A 17,500-nucleotide genomic window follows, 5' to 3' on the forward strand; every position below is an offset into this window, starting at 1 on the left:
ATGGATTTTAGTTTTAATTTGAATTTAAAATTTCGTTAAATTTAATTTTACAAATAGCACTCTGTATATAATACTTAATGTAGATATACTGTAGAAGTTACAAAACTGCAGTATTAGTCTCAAGAAAGCATCTTGTATAAATGTGTTTTGTTGTTTTCTATAATATACCCATGTCAAGTAAGATATACAGAATTCTATTTTGAACTAATACTACTTCCATCACAAATCATGAATTTTTAAAAATATTTTCAGTACCAACTTCTCTCCATTTTGATGGAGGAAAACTTCTTCATTATCCAACACAAATTTTGTAAAAGATAAATAAATAAATGAAAATTCTTGAATAAAATAAAATCATGGTATTTTTATTTTGAACATGTTTTTATGTATATCTTGAGACTAGCATAGATTCTATCCAGAGTCTGTAGTCTAAGAAGGTTATTGGTGCACTGTGAGAGACACAACTTCCCTTTTCTGTCTTTCCCAGTTATCAACCAACCAGGTACAAAATAATCTAGTAATGATATTGAGTCACTTACCATATAGTGCTTGGACAAACAGATGATGATGATCATCATCATCATCATTTAACTCTTTTAAATCGGTTGACATAAATTTATGTACACAATGTACATGATTTAAATTGGTCAATGTAATTATATGCCACCTTACTTAGAACCTGTCACCTGAGTTAGTACTGGTCCATCTGCCAGCTGATAGGCCGATTAAATGTTTTATGTAAATATTTACAACCCGATAGGCTGGTTCTGCCACTCCAGCTCTGTCAGCTTCATCATCGTGTCCTATTTCATCGAATTTATGGTTGTCATCTTCTACCATTCCAACTCCATCAACTTTGTCATTGTGTCCTGCTTTGTCGAATTTACAGTCGTCGTGCAAAGTTCCACCATCTCACCAGTTGTTTCTTTTGGCTTGGATGATGATTCGGAGAGTGAGTATTTTCTTAGTTCAGAATCAGATGATTCCTATAGTGATGATAATATTCCGGTGAATCAAAGGTACAGGAGGGCAGCAGCGAATGGCCCTGGACAACAGAATGTTGTGTGACGAACGAGAGACAATTTCGTCCGACTGCATGGGTTTACTGGTATGCCTGGCAAAAAGACAAACCTTGAACATGGAAGTTCTCCAATGGAAATCTATGAGTTTTTGATGGATGAAATGTTCCAATATATAGCAAAAGAAATGAATGACTATGCTGAAAACCATCCCCAGCATGTCAGACCTGGGCATGGCATTGATTGGTTTCCAACCACAGGGAACAAAATCAAAGTTCTGCTTGCCCAGATGATACTGTTGGGCATTGTGAAGAAACTGACCCTGGTGTCATATTGGAATTAGGATCAATAGAAACGATGCAATGTGATCGATTTTTGGCACATCTTCAAAATCTACATTTCAACTCGGGTGAGAACCACGATGACAGGCTGCACAAAATATGTCCTGCCATTGACGAAGTGGCTGAAAATTTCAGAACAGTATATGTCTGCATACAGGACATTTGTACAGATGAGTTTGTGGAAATTCAAGGGAAGGCTCCAATTCAAACAATACAACCCGACCAAATGTGCTCGCTTTGGAGTCAAGGTTTATAAAGTATGTGTATATATATATATGTGTGTGTGTGTGCGTATTTGTGTCTGTTTGTCTCCCGTCATCGCTTGACATCGATGTTGGTGTGTTTACGTCTCCGTAACTTAGCAGTTCAGCAAAAGTGACTGATAGAATAAGTACTAGGCTTATAAAGAATAATTCCTGGGGTTGATTCGTTTGACTAAAGGCAGTGCTCTAGCATGGCCGCAGTCAAATGGCTGGAACAAGTAAAAGAATAAAAAAATATATATAATATATAAGGATAATCTATATAAGAATTTATCCAGTAGCCAGCGTGAAAAACCAGTTCAGGAAAAAATTAATGCAAAATATATAATTTTTCCCTTTAGATAAATAAATACTTTCATTATATTTAGGGCTACTATATAATGAATATATATATATATATATATATATAGTTCAAAAACACGATAACAAAAAAACAAAAAAACAACAAAGTGAGGACGTGATATGGATAGTATTATTGGACGCTCAGGAAAGGAAAGAGAGAGTATATATATATATATATATATATATATATATATATATATATATATATATGTATGTATGTATTCAACTGTAAATGTCAATTTATAAATTTTGTATATAAATTTTGGGGAATGACTGTGATAAGACATTACTGAAAATGAAGGTTTAGAAAAAAAAACTTCGCCATTTTTAAGTTCATTTTTCCCACTACTGTTTCCACGGTGGTAATGGTCTTATTTTATTCTTTTTTTTTTTTTTCAATTTATTTTGTTTTTACGCAAAGAAAATAATGACCTCTCCAGTGAGTGTGTATTTATATTGAATTAATGAGGTTAGTCTGGAGTATCACATATCTATTAATGAGACTTTGGTGTCACTCCAGCCATTCCTTTCTGCCACTAACCAGCCCATTTATCAAAAATAGGACATGAACATTGCTAAGAACCTACTCAAATATGTCCAATAGTGCTTTTGATTACCTTCCCAACTTTAAGGCTGTTGATATCAACAATCTCTTGTATGTGTGCTTGTGGTTTCATATCTACTTGTGTATTTGGTTGCTTTCATGTGTATTCTTGTTATTTGTGTGTATATATCTGCAATTAGTTGTATATTTGTTGCATATCATTGGTAGTGTGTTAGGGTTGTGAGTACTATGTATATAATAGAAACAATTTGTATATTTATGTACATACATCCAGTGTTACTACATTTAAAAAAAAAAAAATTAAACAATGTTTTCTCAAATAAATCGGTAAATATTGAGAAAATGTTTGAAAAGATATGTTTTATTTCATTTTTATTTTTTACTAGAATCAAATTGGCATTAAAGTATTCTGGTTTTTTTTTCCTACCTAGTCTTAATACTCCAAGCAGGCAAACCAATAAGGATGCCTCTATGTTGTTCTCTCTCAACAAACTAGAAATAGCAACCAAATTTCCTCTAAATCCACACACTACCAGTTTAAAAAAATAGAAGTGTATATTAGACAGACACACATACACACACAAATGTATATATGTATATATATGTATAAAAACGAACAAGCAAAAAGTATAGAAAACCATGGTATAGATCTATTACCAGAGCTAAGCAACAGTACACCATAAAAGGATTGGTGTGCATAGCATAAACAGTCCAATAAATGCTTTCTTTCTCCTTAAGCAAATAGGTTGTGAATTAAGGGAGATTTGGTTGCTATTCTTCATACATCAAGAAATCACATTGACATTTTTTGTATGTTCATTCATATAATATATATCAACTTTGTTGAACACATCCTTATTTGAGCTATAATCATGGAAGTTGAAATAAATGTTCTTAGCAAGCTAATGAAGCTTGCGTTAATTTGCCTTAAGAGTACTGATTTACTGATTGGTGATAAGGAACATTTCAGTGTAAATTGTTCTTGAGCACTGCCACATGACAGTGCATATGACAAGGTACAAATCTCATAACTTCATATAGTTAATGGCCTTTGTAGACTTGGTTACCCACACACTCTATGTTCAATGCACCTGCTTATAAAACTAGAAATAGCAACCAAATATTCCTCAGATAAGATCCAACTCCTTGCAAATGGGTGGACATTTTGAATAATATAGCTCTGCGTATACAAAATGAAAGGGATGGTTACAACTGGAATGTTTTTTATTGAAGAGTTGATAAATGTCAACAGATGTCATGGAAATGCATAAGTTATAACTGTCAGCAGTGAGGGAAAAGTATGACTAACATCAACACATGACCAAAAAATAGTGTAAGGAATGGTCCAAGATCAAACTGGTACTTAAGTTATTGGCCATAACTGGATGAAAGGAAGCAAATTCAATATTCATAAAGTGAGGCAAGACTAAATACTGTTTCACATCTAAACAATTGTAACAGAAACTAGCACTCTGTCAGTAAACTTTAGTATAAGCAATGGCTTATTGTTTCTGCTAGTTTTTCTCGATTCAGCTTTGTTAGCTAAGTCTGAAACTAAAACAAAATGTTTAACCAATTTTAGCAAGACTCTAACCCAAGCATGGGCAATGTTTTTCAAGAAATAGACCACATGAGACATGGCGCATCATCAGGAAGTATGCTACTAAAAAATTCAAGTTAAGTTTTCATTGGCATGCCATTCAGAAAGTTCTATGGTTCAGAGTTTGCCCATAACTGCTACAGTAGATTGGGTCAATAGCAGTGTCATTGAATGTTTCCTTGCTCTCAAAAGCTATATCCTCCAGAAGTTTGAACTTTGCACTGCAAACACCAATGAAACACTCTTTAATTTTCCAGTGTTGTAATTGCTTACAGAAAGGAGTTATCTATTTACAAATAAATGTAGTGAAATATAACAAAGTTAACACAGTGCAAGCAAGATGCAAACTAAGGACATCTTAGTCCCTATCTAGAATGCTAAAAATGTAGCCAATTCATGTACTTAATTTATATTCACATAAGTGATGATAAAAAAGCAGAAATCTAAATAGGATTTTAGAAAATAAAAAAGTAAAATAATTACTTTTATAAACTAATTTACATTTAGATTCTTAACAGATAGCAAGTACTGCAATTAACTTGAAGACAATTGTTAATTAAAAATATTTTTTCTATGAAGGCTAACTACATCCACCTTTTTGTGATATAATGTGATTGTTTAACTCGGGTCAACCTTAACCCTGTTAATCTACAATCAAAGGTACACCACGTTGACCATCATGTTTTTGTACAACATGTCTATTAATAAGAATTAGGTGCCATTCCAGTCATTCCCTTCCAGCATCAACCAACCATTTATCAAAAACAGGATGTGAACATGACTAAGAACTTATTCAAACATATCCCTCAGTTATGTGCTTTTGATTATTTCCCAAGTTCTTTTACAGGGCTTAGTAAAACTGAAGGACCATTGCAATAAGTGTGTGAATTTGAGAGGGGAATATGTTGAATAAAATTGTAATTAACTGATCATTCTGTATCTTTTTTTTTTTTTACCCAAAGCCAGGAACTTTTCAGCACTCCCTCATATATAGCCATTACTGTTCACTCTGATTCCCCACTAGTTGATGTCAAAGTGACAACTGAGCTACAATGGTACCATACTACATGTTACACACCCTCACTGAGTCAGGAGAGTAGTGGGAAAGAGCAAAAGAAACAAGTTGCCAACTAGGAATTACGAGCATTTAAAAAATTTGTGGGTGACAAAACATCCCATGTGACTAATGCAGGGTTAAGGCAGTTCATATCTACAATCTCTTCTCTCTTTGTGTGTGCGTGTATATATATATATATATATATATATATCTTTATGTATACTTGTGTTTTGCCATGTTCATGAGCATATGTGTGTGTGTATGATATTCTTCTTTGTGCATATTAATGCATGAGTATAACTGCAGTTAGTTGCATGTTTGTTGCATATTGTGAGTAGTGCTTTAGGATTGTGAGGAATGAATAGTGTATACATAACAAGAGACAATTATATACTATCAGGCAAGCATCAACAGCCACATTTTATATATTTTTTAATGAAATTAAACATTTTTCCCTTCTCAGATAAACTAGCAACTATTGAGGAAAGAATTTCAAACTATATATTTAGTTCCCTGCCTTTTTTTTTTGTTTCTTTTTAATAGAATTAAATTAGCATCAAATAGAAGTATATGACTTTGGTAAATGTTGCTTTCACATTTTTTTTTCTAGCCAGTCTTAGAATGAGCAAACAAGCCAATGAGGGGGTCTCTGTATAGTCTCTTAACCTGGTGGAAATAGCAACTAAAAAACTGGTTCATAAAGAAATGTAAGAATATATTGAATAATATAGGTGTTACATATACTATTCAGGCATACTATTAGCAGATGAAAATAAGACATGATAGTCATGACTAGATTGTCTCTGATCATAGGTCTCTTGACTTAGGCATGATTTGGGTCTAAATGACCAATGACTTGAAGATGAGACAATGTTCTTGAACTTATTCCTCTTTTAAAAGCAAAAAGCTATTGAGATACAATTATTTTCCTGAATAGAACACAAGTGTATCATGGTTTTTGCTTATGATAAGATACAACTTGAATCAACATTGTAAGCTAAAAAAATGCTGCTCAATTATACTGTTTTCTGTCACAGGTGGAACACATGGCTTAGTGGTTACAGTATATAGCTCATGATCATACAGTCATGAGTTTGATTCCCAGCAGCGCATTGTGTTCCTGAGCAAGACACTTTGTCATCACTGTATTCATAAATGAGATAAATTTAAGAGTTACCTAAAATAGAAAATATCTGTCATGTTTAGACAATCTCACAGAGAGATTGTTATGACAGATGTTTGCATCTTTTCTTATATATCTAGTAAGTATATTTAATTCATGAATGGAGAGATGGCTAAAATCTTTGGGTATACCCCATAATAATCTTCAGTATGAAAAACAAGCACTGCTGGCATGTCAGTAATTTATATGATAGGGTATTGAGGATTAAATCTTACACTATATAAGTTCCTTTCTATTTACATTCTGAAATGAAATATCACCAGCTGAAGTTTGCATAATACGAGTAATAGGTGCAGGAGTGGCTGTGTGGTAAGTAGCTTGCTTACCAACCACATGGTTTTGGATTCAGTCCCACTGCATGGCACCTCAGGCAAGTGTCTTCTACTATAGCCTCGAGCTGACCAAAGCCTTGTGAGTGGATTTGGTAGATGGAAACTGAAAGAAGCCTGTCATATACGTGTGTGTGTGTGTGTTTGTGTTTGTATTTGTCCACCCAGCATCGCTTGACAATTGGTAATTGGTGTGTCTACATCTCCCTAACTTAGTGGTTCAGCAAAAGAGAATGATAGAATAAGTACTAGGCTTACAAAGAATAAGTCCTGGGGTCAGTTTGCTTGACTAAAAGTGGTGCTCCAGCATGGCCACAGTCAAATGACTGAAACAAATAAAAGAATATGAGTATTACCAACTGAGTTTTATCTCTCCAAGGATATGGAGTACAAATAATAGATTGGTGTTAATTTAATTTGGTTAACTGTACTACTCTTTAACACAAAAATATTTTGTAAATTGAATCGTTTAAGTATTTAATGGCTGGGATGAATGCTCTTCTTCCTGATAGCTCAGTTGATCAATGAAAGCATTGTTGTTGCTTGAGCCAATGTTAGTCATAACTGAGTACATCTATGTATCAGTCAAATGTGTTCTAGTTGTGAGCAATCTGTCCTTCCCAACATCATTATCACCAGTACTACATCATGCATTTCTTGTAGTTACAGTGGCAGGGTCCAATTTAAGTAAAACTCTGCTGGTATTTCTTGTAGATCTGAGTGACCACACAAATGCTTATTCCTTTACTTGTGTATTGAAGACACTGCTTAGCTCCAAGGAGACATTATTAGGGTTTAATTTAAGTGAAATTTTGCTGTTATTTCCGATAGATCTGAGTGACCACATAGATGTTCATTCATTTGCCTGTGTATTGAAGGCATTGTTTAGCTCTGAGGAGACATTGTTGTTGTTGGCACTCCATCGCTTACAACGTCGAGGGTTCCAGTTGATCTGATCAACGGAACAGCCTGCTTGTGAAATTAACGGGCAAGTGGCTGAGCACTCCACAGACACGTGTGCCCTTAACGTAATTCTCGGGGATATTCAGCATGACACAGTGTGACAAGGCTGACTCTTTGAATTACAGGCACAACAGAAACAGGAAGTAAGAGTGAGAGAAAGTTGTGGTGGAAGAGTACAGCAGGGTTCACCACTATCCCCTGCCAGAGCCTCGTGGAGCTTTAGGTGTTTTCGTTCAATAAACACTCACAACGCCCAGTCTGGGAATCGAAACCGCAATCCTATGACCACGAGTCCACTGCCCTAACCACTGGGCCATTGCGCCTCCACTGAGGAGACATTAAGGTAGTTTTAATACATATCTAAATAATAAAAGAAATTAGATGGTCATGGCTGGAACACGTTTGATTATTGGTTTGTTCAATAAGAGCTGACTTCAAAGTGTTATTAGGGTATGGGTAGTTAGAGCGGGGAAATATCAGCTGGTTCCCATTCTGTAACCTATATAAAGACGTTTATAAACCTGTTCATATTTTAATGTTTATTTCATAGATATTCACGTATCCAGGTAACATTTCTTTTAACTACAATGTATATAAATTTTATAGTGCCATGCACTCTCCCCATTCAACAACCTCTTATTATCAGCATTCCCATGCTTCTTTCTATTCAGTATGAGGAAGAATAAGTATGCTTCTATCATTCTGAATATACTTCTCCCTAATAACATTTCTGTGTGCTGTGGCACACTATCCTATAGTCCACAACACTGTCTGTGAAATGGACATCTAATACAATCAATTTGCTAAAAAATAGCAACCAAAACAGTCAAACCTCCATCAAATTATAACCCACTGTCTTAAAAATAGACACTGAAGGATGTGACCCTGGGTACAATCTGGAAACAAAAGCAAGAAGCCTTTGGCCATAGATGTGCTTAATTGGTATTGACCTGGAGCTCTCTCTCCCACCAAAATACAAAATAAAGCAAAACAAGGAAACCTAGTTCCTCTGGTGTGGCTTGGTCATACTACAGTGCTTACATAAATATAATATGTTAGTACTGGTATGTGCTTGTTAGTGCATGATGCGTTCAGAGTAGATAAAATCTGCCAACCATGTTGGAAGCCAGTGACAGTAAGCTAATGTTTATGATTGCAGGGAAATTTCAATGTGATAGTAAAATAAGTCTTTAAGGCTGATAGATGTGTTTAATGTGTTCCATGGTGTATAAGCAAACACAAACTTGTCTGCTCTGATAGCTATTGTTAAGCTATTCTTACAATCTGTTGGCTTAATAGGTATTTAACATATTTAGTACACTGGTCATATTTAGCTTTTAGCATATTTAGTAACATAAACTATATATAAACAAGCAGTGAGAAAAATATATCAATGAATAAAATATATTTTCTGTTTTTTTTTTGTTCTTTTTATTTTATGAGCATATGATAACTCAAAGCATGTCTCTGCCTTTTTCTTGATTCCTCTTCTCTGTAGCTAGCCAAACAAGGATGAACACCTCATTAATTAGACAAACAGAAATATATATATTAGCCTCTGTGTGGTTGTTGTTGATTAGCTTTTGATCACTTTTGATTGAGTAAACTTGATCACAAGCATTGCGGTCATGACTGTTAACCCTTTTAGGGTTATGTAGGAGAAAATTTTGCAGTGTCTCCTTTCCTTATTTAAGACGGTAGGGTATCAATTGAAGATATGACTGCTGTTTCTTGCAGAACAAGTGATCACATAGATTTTTCTGTCATTGGCCCATTTTGCCTCTCTGTGTGGTTGGTTGACTAGCTATAAATAGCAGCCAAATTTTCTCTCAAATCAACCTTGAGTGTTTGAAAAGAGAAAGGGTTGCTTGCACACTGCCTGATGAGAAAAGAAGAGAAAAAAGGAAAAGAAAAGACAGGTTTGTTACTACACTATTTAAATGCTTTTGGTTGAAAGTTGATTCACTCAGAGCTGACCTGGGTCTAAACAACGACATCAGAAATATGTATTTGTTGGTGTGGGAATAGAGAACTGTTTAGAAACTGAATGATTCAGAGACATCATCTCCTCGACAAAATAAATTAATAATAAAATAAAATGAATAATGAAAAAAAGCAATGGATAAATGGGTGTTAGCGTATTTAATGCATTGACCATTAAAATTTTAAATGTGAACTAATTATATAGTGAGAGAAGAAAAAAAAACATTAGTTCATGACTAATGTTTTTCATTTTTCTTGAAAGTATATAAGATATGAGCAAGTCTATTTAGATAATATATACATTGAGTTGAATGTTTTTTTTCTTTTAATCATATCCTTTTATGAGATTCATTAGACTGTGACCAGGCTGGGACACTACCTTCAATAGTTTTACTCTATCATATCAACCCCAGTACTTATTTCAGTGTGGAACTTTATTAATCTTTAGTCATAGGCATGACTATGTGGTTCAAAAGTTTGCTTCCCAACCACATAGTTATGGGTTCAAACTCATTATGACACCTTGGGCAAGTGTTTTCGACTATAGCCACAGGCTGACAAAAGCCTAGTGAGTGAATTTGGTAGTTAGAAACTGAAAGAAGCCTGTCGTATGGGTGTAGATGTGCACGTGTGTGTGTGTGTGTGTATATATATATATGTATACATACACACACACACATATATATATATATATATATATGAAGGGATGCTGAAAAGTTTCTTGGCTTTAAGGGTATTGTGAAAAGCCTGGCTGGAGGCTCAACCTTCCAAGCTCTTTTACAGAGCTTAGAAAAACTGAAGGACCACTGCAATAAGTGTGTGAACCTGAGAGGGGAATATGTTGAATAAAATCATAATTAACTGATCCTCCTTGATTTTCTTTTACCCAAAGCCAGGAACTTTTCAGCACCCCCTTGTGTGTGTGTGTGTCCTTGTTTTGACGTGTAATTGTTATGAATGAATGTAACTCATTTTCAATGTCCTACAAAAGCATGTCTGGCCATGGGGAAACTTTGCCTTGTTTGGAAACAGGTGGGCAACAGGAAGGTCATCCAGCCATAGAAAATCTGTCTCAATAAACTCCATCCAACCCACACAAGCCTGAAAAAGTGAACATTAAAATGATATTTATCCATTTGCTAAGTTATGCTCTCATATAAAGTGGCATAACACTGGTTTAACCCAGTAAAACAGACACTTTTTTGTTTTCATTTTTGTGTCCATTTTTATTTTTCCAGCTTGGGTTCGATGAGACACATTGCGGTTGTATTCTGCAGCCAGATGTCCTAGATGTCAGCCCTTGTGTTCAAATAATGGTTGGCATCAAGTAAGTAGTTTATTCCACATTTTTATGACACTGAACCCTGGGCTGCCAAAATGTAGGACAAAGTCATGTTACCACTGCTCAAGCTCCAATTCAAGGTCCAATCCTTTTTATGGTTTGGTGGCTTGTGTGCCAACAGAGAGCAAGCTGTTGGTAGGGCCTCCCATGCTGGACAGGTTAAAGAATATAGACCAGACTAATATGAACCACTTCTTGCTAGAGGTAAAAATGGGGTTGCATTGGGCCTATACTCATACCTTGAAAAAAGCAGTGTTACAGAAGCATTGATGACAATTCAAACCAACAAGACTTGTAAGAAGAAAGCCTTGCCTCAAGGAAAGGTGGTATATGGAGGTAGAGCAGAAAAAGTAATGGAGGGAAGTATAAAAGACAACCCAGAGTCAAGAACAGGGGAGAAAAGTTGTTGATGGTCTATGTTCCATAAGGAGTGAAGGGCTTAAGTAAGTACTGCCCAAGCAATATCAATGTGAAGAGGTGAAGAAATTCACATATATATGTGTGTGTGGGCTATCATGGAAAAATGAAATTAAAATGAACAAACAATTATATATGATGCACTTTGGTACAGTTTGCTATCTACCAAATTTTTACTCTCATGTCAACCGGAACTGAGAATAACACACTTTACCAAGATGACTTGTGTAGGATTGAACCTGAAATCATGTGGTTGCATAGCAAAAGTACTTTAAAGATTTCCACTAATTTTATTGATTATCACCTTAAGTGCCTGAAGACCTTCCTTAGAAGCACCAGATTATCTTCTTTAACATGCAATATCTCTGCTAATATTCCAATCATTTTTTTTTTTGGTAATTTAATCTTTTATTCTTTTACTTGTTTCAGTCATTTGACTGTGGCCATGCTGGAGCACCACCTTTAGTTGAATAAATAAACCCCAGGACTTATTTTTTGTAAACCTGGTACTTATTCTATCTGTATCTTTTGCTAAACCGCTAAGTTATGGGGACGTAAACGCACCAACATCAGTTGTCAAGTGATGGTGGTGGGGGGGCAATTACATGCACATACACACACACACACACACATATATATATATATATATATATATGATGCACTTTTTTCAGTTTCCGTCTCCCAAATCCACTCAAGGCTTTGGTCGGCCTAAAGCTATAGTAGAAGACACTTGCCAAAGGTGCCATGCAGTGGGACTGAACCTGGAATGTCATTAGGAAGCAAGCTTCTTAACACACAGCCACACCTGCACCTAAATCGGTTTTTTTTTTTTTTTGTCTAGGATTAATGTGTCCATTTCTGGAAAATTCTCTACTTTTGCATGAGCCTTGATGAGAAATAACCAATTTAATCAATAATGATTTGTAACATTGGCACAAAGCTTAAAATTTATTGGAGGACAAGTATGATTGATTAGACTGACCCAACCTCTCCTCCAATATTTGAATAATCATACATATTTTATAGACTTTTAATTAATAATCAAGCAAAATTGAATGTCTTTATTTCTAAAGCTTGGAGATTAACTGTAGCTCTGAAGATTATTTCAAGTAGGCTATTAAACTAATGTGATAATAGAAAACTGGTAAGTTTCTGAAGTAGACACGTAATAGGATGTTAGTCTTGTTGCTTAAATTACATAATAGATTGGGTGCAGTAAATTTAGTATAAATAATAGTAAGTCCTTCAACTGGTTGTTGTTTTTTAACCTAAAGTCATCCCTGATCTAGAATAATTAAAAACATTCCATGCATGACTCTTTCATTCTAGGACTGTATTGTATAGTATGTCTTGTCATTTTTAAAACAATAGGATGTGGTTTGAAAGATAGAGAGAAGGAGAGAGAGCTGATTGTTATTTCTAGCTGGTCAAGTGACAATGTAGAGGTTCCCTTGATGGCTCCTTTATATTGTTGAGTAAACTCAGGTCTCAAAGTCTCAAGCAGTCTCATGGCACATTAGTAGTTAGCTGTATGAGGACGCACAACCTAACAATCAACTTCCTGGTTATAGTGTGTGTATGATGAATTATTATGCATTATCATATGAGATGCAGTACAGTCTGGAGGTTTTACTCTCTTTCTCTACTGTCCAATTTATTTCTGTATGCTTCCAGATTCCGATGATGGCCACAATGGAAGTGAATAAAATAAATTTGGTCAGAGTGCAACAGTTACTATTGTTATATTTCGGCATGGTTATTTTCCTTTGCCAAATAAACACGTACACTATATATTCATTCTTCACTTGTTTATTACTGTTCTTATCTGAAATTATTGTTGATGGTTTGTATCTTAGCACTGTGTTGGGACAAGTGAAGCTATTGATATTGCTACCACTTCACAAACATTCTTGTACCGATAAGAACAAAATCCACAAGGATCTAAACCATCATTGAAAAACATCAACTATAGTGGCTGGGGGTCATATAAAAAGGGTGCCAGACACAAGAATGGCCATATAGATCTTTTGCTCTGAACTTATAAAGGTGCTAAAAATATGCAATTGTGACTACATCAAGAATATAATATTGTTATTCAATGTCCAGCATAACACTGAAGATTATAAGAGGGTTATCAACCCTTTTGATACCAACTTGCCTGAAACCATATTTGGCACCATAATACAAATTTACTGTTTTAAAGATATCTAAATTAAAACCTTCCATCAAAATTTCATACTAATTCATGTTCTAAACACCAGTTTAATAATGGCAATGTTATTTTCCTAAATTGTTCACTATTTTCAAAATTAATTGTAATAAAGGTAATGTATTTCATCAGAAATATGGTAACAAGAGGGTTAAAGACCATAAGAACTGGAGGTAAGCATACAGTGAAAGAACTTTTACTGCGAATTGTATTTAATATTCTTTTCTACTCTAAGCACAAGGCGTGAAATTTGTGGGGAGGGGGCCAGTCGATTAGATCGACCTCCAGTATGCAACTGGTACTTAATTTATCAACCCTGAAAGGATGAAAGGCAAAGTCGACCTCGGTGGAGTTTGAACCCAGAAGGTAAAGACAGATGAAATACCTATTTCTTTACTGCCCACAAGGGGCTACACACAGAGGGGACAAACAAGAACAGACAAACGGATTAAGTCGATTATATCGACCCCAGTGCGTAACTGGTACTTAATTTATCGACCCCGAAAGGATGACAGGCAAAGTCGACCTCGGCGGAATTTGAACTCAGAACGCAGTGGCAGACGAAATACCGTTAAGCATTTCGCCCGGGGTGCTAACGTTTCTGCCAGCTCGCCGCCTTGCGAGCGAGACAGATGAAATACCACTAAGCATTTTGCCTGGCATGCTAACGTTTCTGCTAGCTCACTGCCTTACATTGTATTTAATATTAAGAAGCTGAAGAAAGAAGGAAATGGAAGAAAGGAAAGAACTCAACTATATTTTCTGGCACAAAGACCAGCTCTGAAACTTCAGTATTGATTTGGTAACCTATAAGTTATTTCAGAGGCTGGAGAATAGATTCTTGTAACGTGGGAATATCCCTGTTGGTGGGGTGGGGGGCTTGAAAATATCCTCAGCAATGAAGAAATGCTGAAAGAGTGGGAGGGAGGGAAGGGCTGAAAAACAAAGAGATTTATAGGCTTTAGTTGTGACTGTTTTACAATTTCCATCTTACAGTAGACATTGTTCTTGGTTTATTTTCCTTTGTCTTTCTCATTGTTCTCAATTCTCATGAGAGTTTGCTGTGTTTCTTACAGAAGTCTGAATAAAAACTAATTCTTGTGCTTATTCTTAAGCCAGTGTTTAATAATTTTATGGCACTTTTTCATTAACCTTGCTTTTTTTTACAACTATCAATTTATAGGAATAGCATTTCTTTTTATATGTCATGCTTTTTTTTTTAGATTGACCTTCAATGGGCAAACATTGTCCTGACCCTCCATCTTGTTTGTCAAGGCCAGTGGCGTATGATGGTTGTTGTATTGGGTGAGCTGCCACACCCAATGCCACCAAATTTCAAGCAGGGGTATAACAATTAAGATTTGTGATTAAATTAATGAGTAAGGTTAATATTTATAATGAATTTGCCATTTTCGTTGATTGTGCAGCACACACCTAGCATACCCAGAATATGCGCCCCTGGTGAAGACTGAATTATCCTATATATCCTTCCAATTCTATCTTGTCAAGCCACCACATAGGTCTTTTTAATACTATTATTTGCTGAATAGCGGGTGTTTAGGATGGATCAAAAGGTTGTGCAATTGATATAGAGAGGTGGAGAGCTGGGAGAATCATTAGCACGCCCGGTGAAATGCTTAGCGGTATTTCGTCTGCTACTACGTTCAAATTCCGCCGAGGTCAACTTTGCCTTTCATCATTCGGGGTCAATTAAATAAGTACCAGTTACACACTGGGATCGATATAATTGACTTATTCCATTTGTCTGTCCTTGTTTGTCCCTTCTGTGCGTAGCCCCTTGTGGGCAGTAAAGAAATAAGAATCATTAGCACACTAGGCAGAATGCTTAACAGCATTTCAATCATCTTTACATTCTGATCTCAAATCTCTCGTGGCTGACTTGCCCTTTCATTCTTTTGGGGTTGATAAAATAAGTGCTAGTTGAGCACTGGAGTCAATGTGATCGACTTACCTCAGTCCCTGAAAATGCTGGCCTTGTGTCAAAATTTGAAACCATTTGATGCAAAGTCTAAAATACCTGGATGTTGTGGAATGTGGGAATGTAAAGCGGGAGAGGGAGACCCATAAAATAAGGTATTTTGCAATGAAGATCTGTATGTAATGCTCAAGAAAAAAAAGAATGTCTAAGTATTGTGTGAAATTTTTGACAAGGTGAAAATTTTAGAAAGAACTCCTGATAGCATTAGTTTCTAAAATCAGAATAAATATCACAAAAACATGTGACATTGCATCAGAAGATGTAAAGTTTTTGTGACATAAGATCATTGCTTCTCAGTCTGGTCTGTTTTACTTACCATTTTTGCCAGTGTATAAAATACACTCTTGCATATGAGACATCTATTTAACAAGCATATATTGTGGGATGGCTTATATTTCAACCACATGGTTCTGGGTTCAGTCTCACTGTATGGCCCTTGGGCAAGTGTCTCCTACTATAGCCTCAGGTTGACTAAAGCCTTGTGGGTGGATTTAGTAGATGGGCTGAAACCAGCTCATCATATATATGTGTGCGTTTGTATCTCTGCTTGTGTTAGTCCCACACCACCATTTGACAGTTGGTGTTGGGATCAAATAATATTTTAAAGTGGTTTTGTTGGGAAAAATGTATGATTCTATACCTGTAAACACAATGTTGTGACAGTAACCATAAATTTGTCATGAATAAACTACATTATGGGAGTAATGGATTTAATTTTTTTTATCTTCTTTCACATCAACTGTTATAGTCTAAATTTTGGTTAAAAGAATTGCCATACTAGATATAAAACTAGTATTTCTGGTTGTGATGTTTTATGGAACTTCAATCGCCCACCAGGGTGGAGTACCACTATAGTTTTGTTGTCATTCACTCCTTGCTAAATAGCTGACAGGTGGATGAAAATTTGTTAACATTCCTATCATCTTTCATGGAGAATTTTTAGTTAGACAATAAACAAATATTTTATTAATTTAACACAGTCATTGTCAGACATATATTGGGTATGGGTCATATATGCTGGTGAAGGCAGTATAATGAGATGATGTGACCTCCTCACACATCTGCCAACTTAGTGTATAGTGTAATTTTTTGTAAGTTTTATGCTTACATACTGTGATATTTTAGCTTGTGTTCAACATATTATTATTAGTAACAATTAGTGTATGTAGCAGACTTATGTTCATCTGGCTCCCCAGTCTATGGCATTTGGTCTCTCATCTGTAATATGGCCATAGTAGACACAGGGCAATTCTTTTCATACATTTAAAAATAGGAAAAGTATGTCACATATACTGGTGGAAAATATGGTAAGTAGACTTTTAGTTCCCAAATCGATCTCATGCTCTGGTGGGTATCATCAGTGATGTTTCTGAGGCCTTGGTTGGTTTCAGGTCTTTCCACACAGACCTTCTCACCCAGTTGATCTTGCTGGGGTTGATCAAATTGGAACCTGCATCCCAGTAGCAGCAAACTGCTGATATACCTTCTTTATCTAAAGCCATCTAATGGCTTTCTCTTCAGCTTCGGTGATAGAATGCATGGCTCTTCTCTTTGCTGCACCAGTAACTCCAAACTAGGGCTTCCAGTATTTGGATCTAGTGAGGCTGTTGATACTGTAGTTATATTGGCTTGTATGTTTTTCTTTATGCTTGCATGGACTATATGAGAAAAGAATAGTATTCTTAGGATAGTGTTGTTATAGTTATTATTTAGCTCCAAGTCAAGCCTGATCAAGCAGACCAATGATCAAAAACTTTCCAGTCATGACAATTCCATCATTTAAGGGTATATTTATGACTGCATTGACCAATGCATCCATTTTCTTATTTTAGGTGGTAGATGGTAGTATTATTTGAGTGTGATTTTGCTGCTATTTCTAGCAAGACAA

General features: G+C 35.5%; 1 protein-coding gene across 1 annotated transcript in view; it reads left to right on the forward strand.

Moving 5' to 3' along the window:
* Positions 1 to 17,500, forward strand: part of LOC106869712 (partitioning defective protein 6) — an 83,700-nt gene that overhangs the window by 41,467 nt on the left and 24,733 nt on the right. The gene's annotated exons all lie outside the window — the stretch shown is intronic.

The sequence above is a fragment of the Octopus bimaculoides genome, chromosome 1 (assembly GCF_046866305.1).
Source record: "Octopus bimaculoides isolate indiv1 chromosome 1, ASM4686630v1, whole genome shotgun sequence".
In the NCBI taxonomy this organism is placed as follows: domain Eukaryota; kingdom Metazoa; phylum Mollusca; class Cephalopoda; order Octopoda; family Octopodidae; genus Octopus; species Octopus bimaculoides.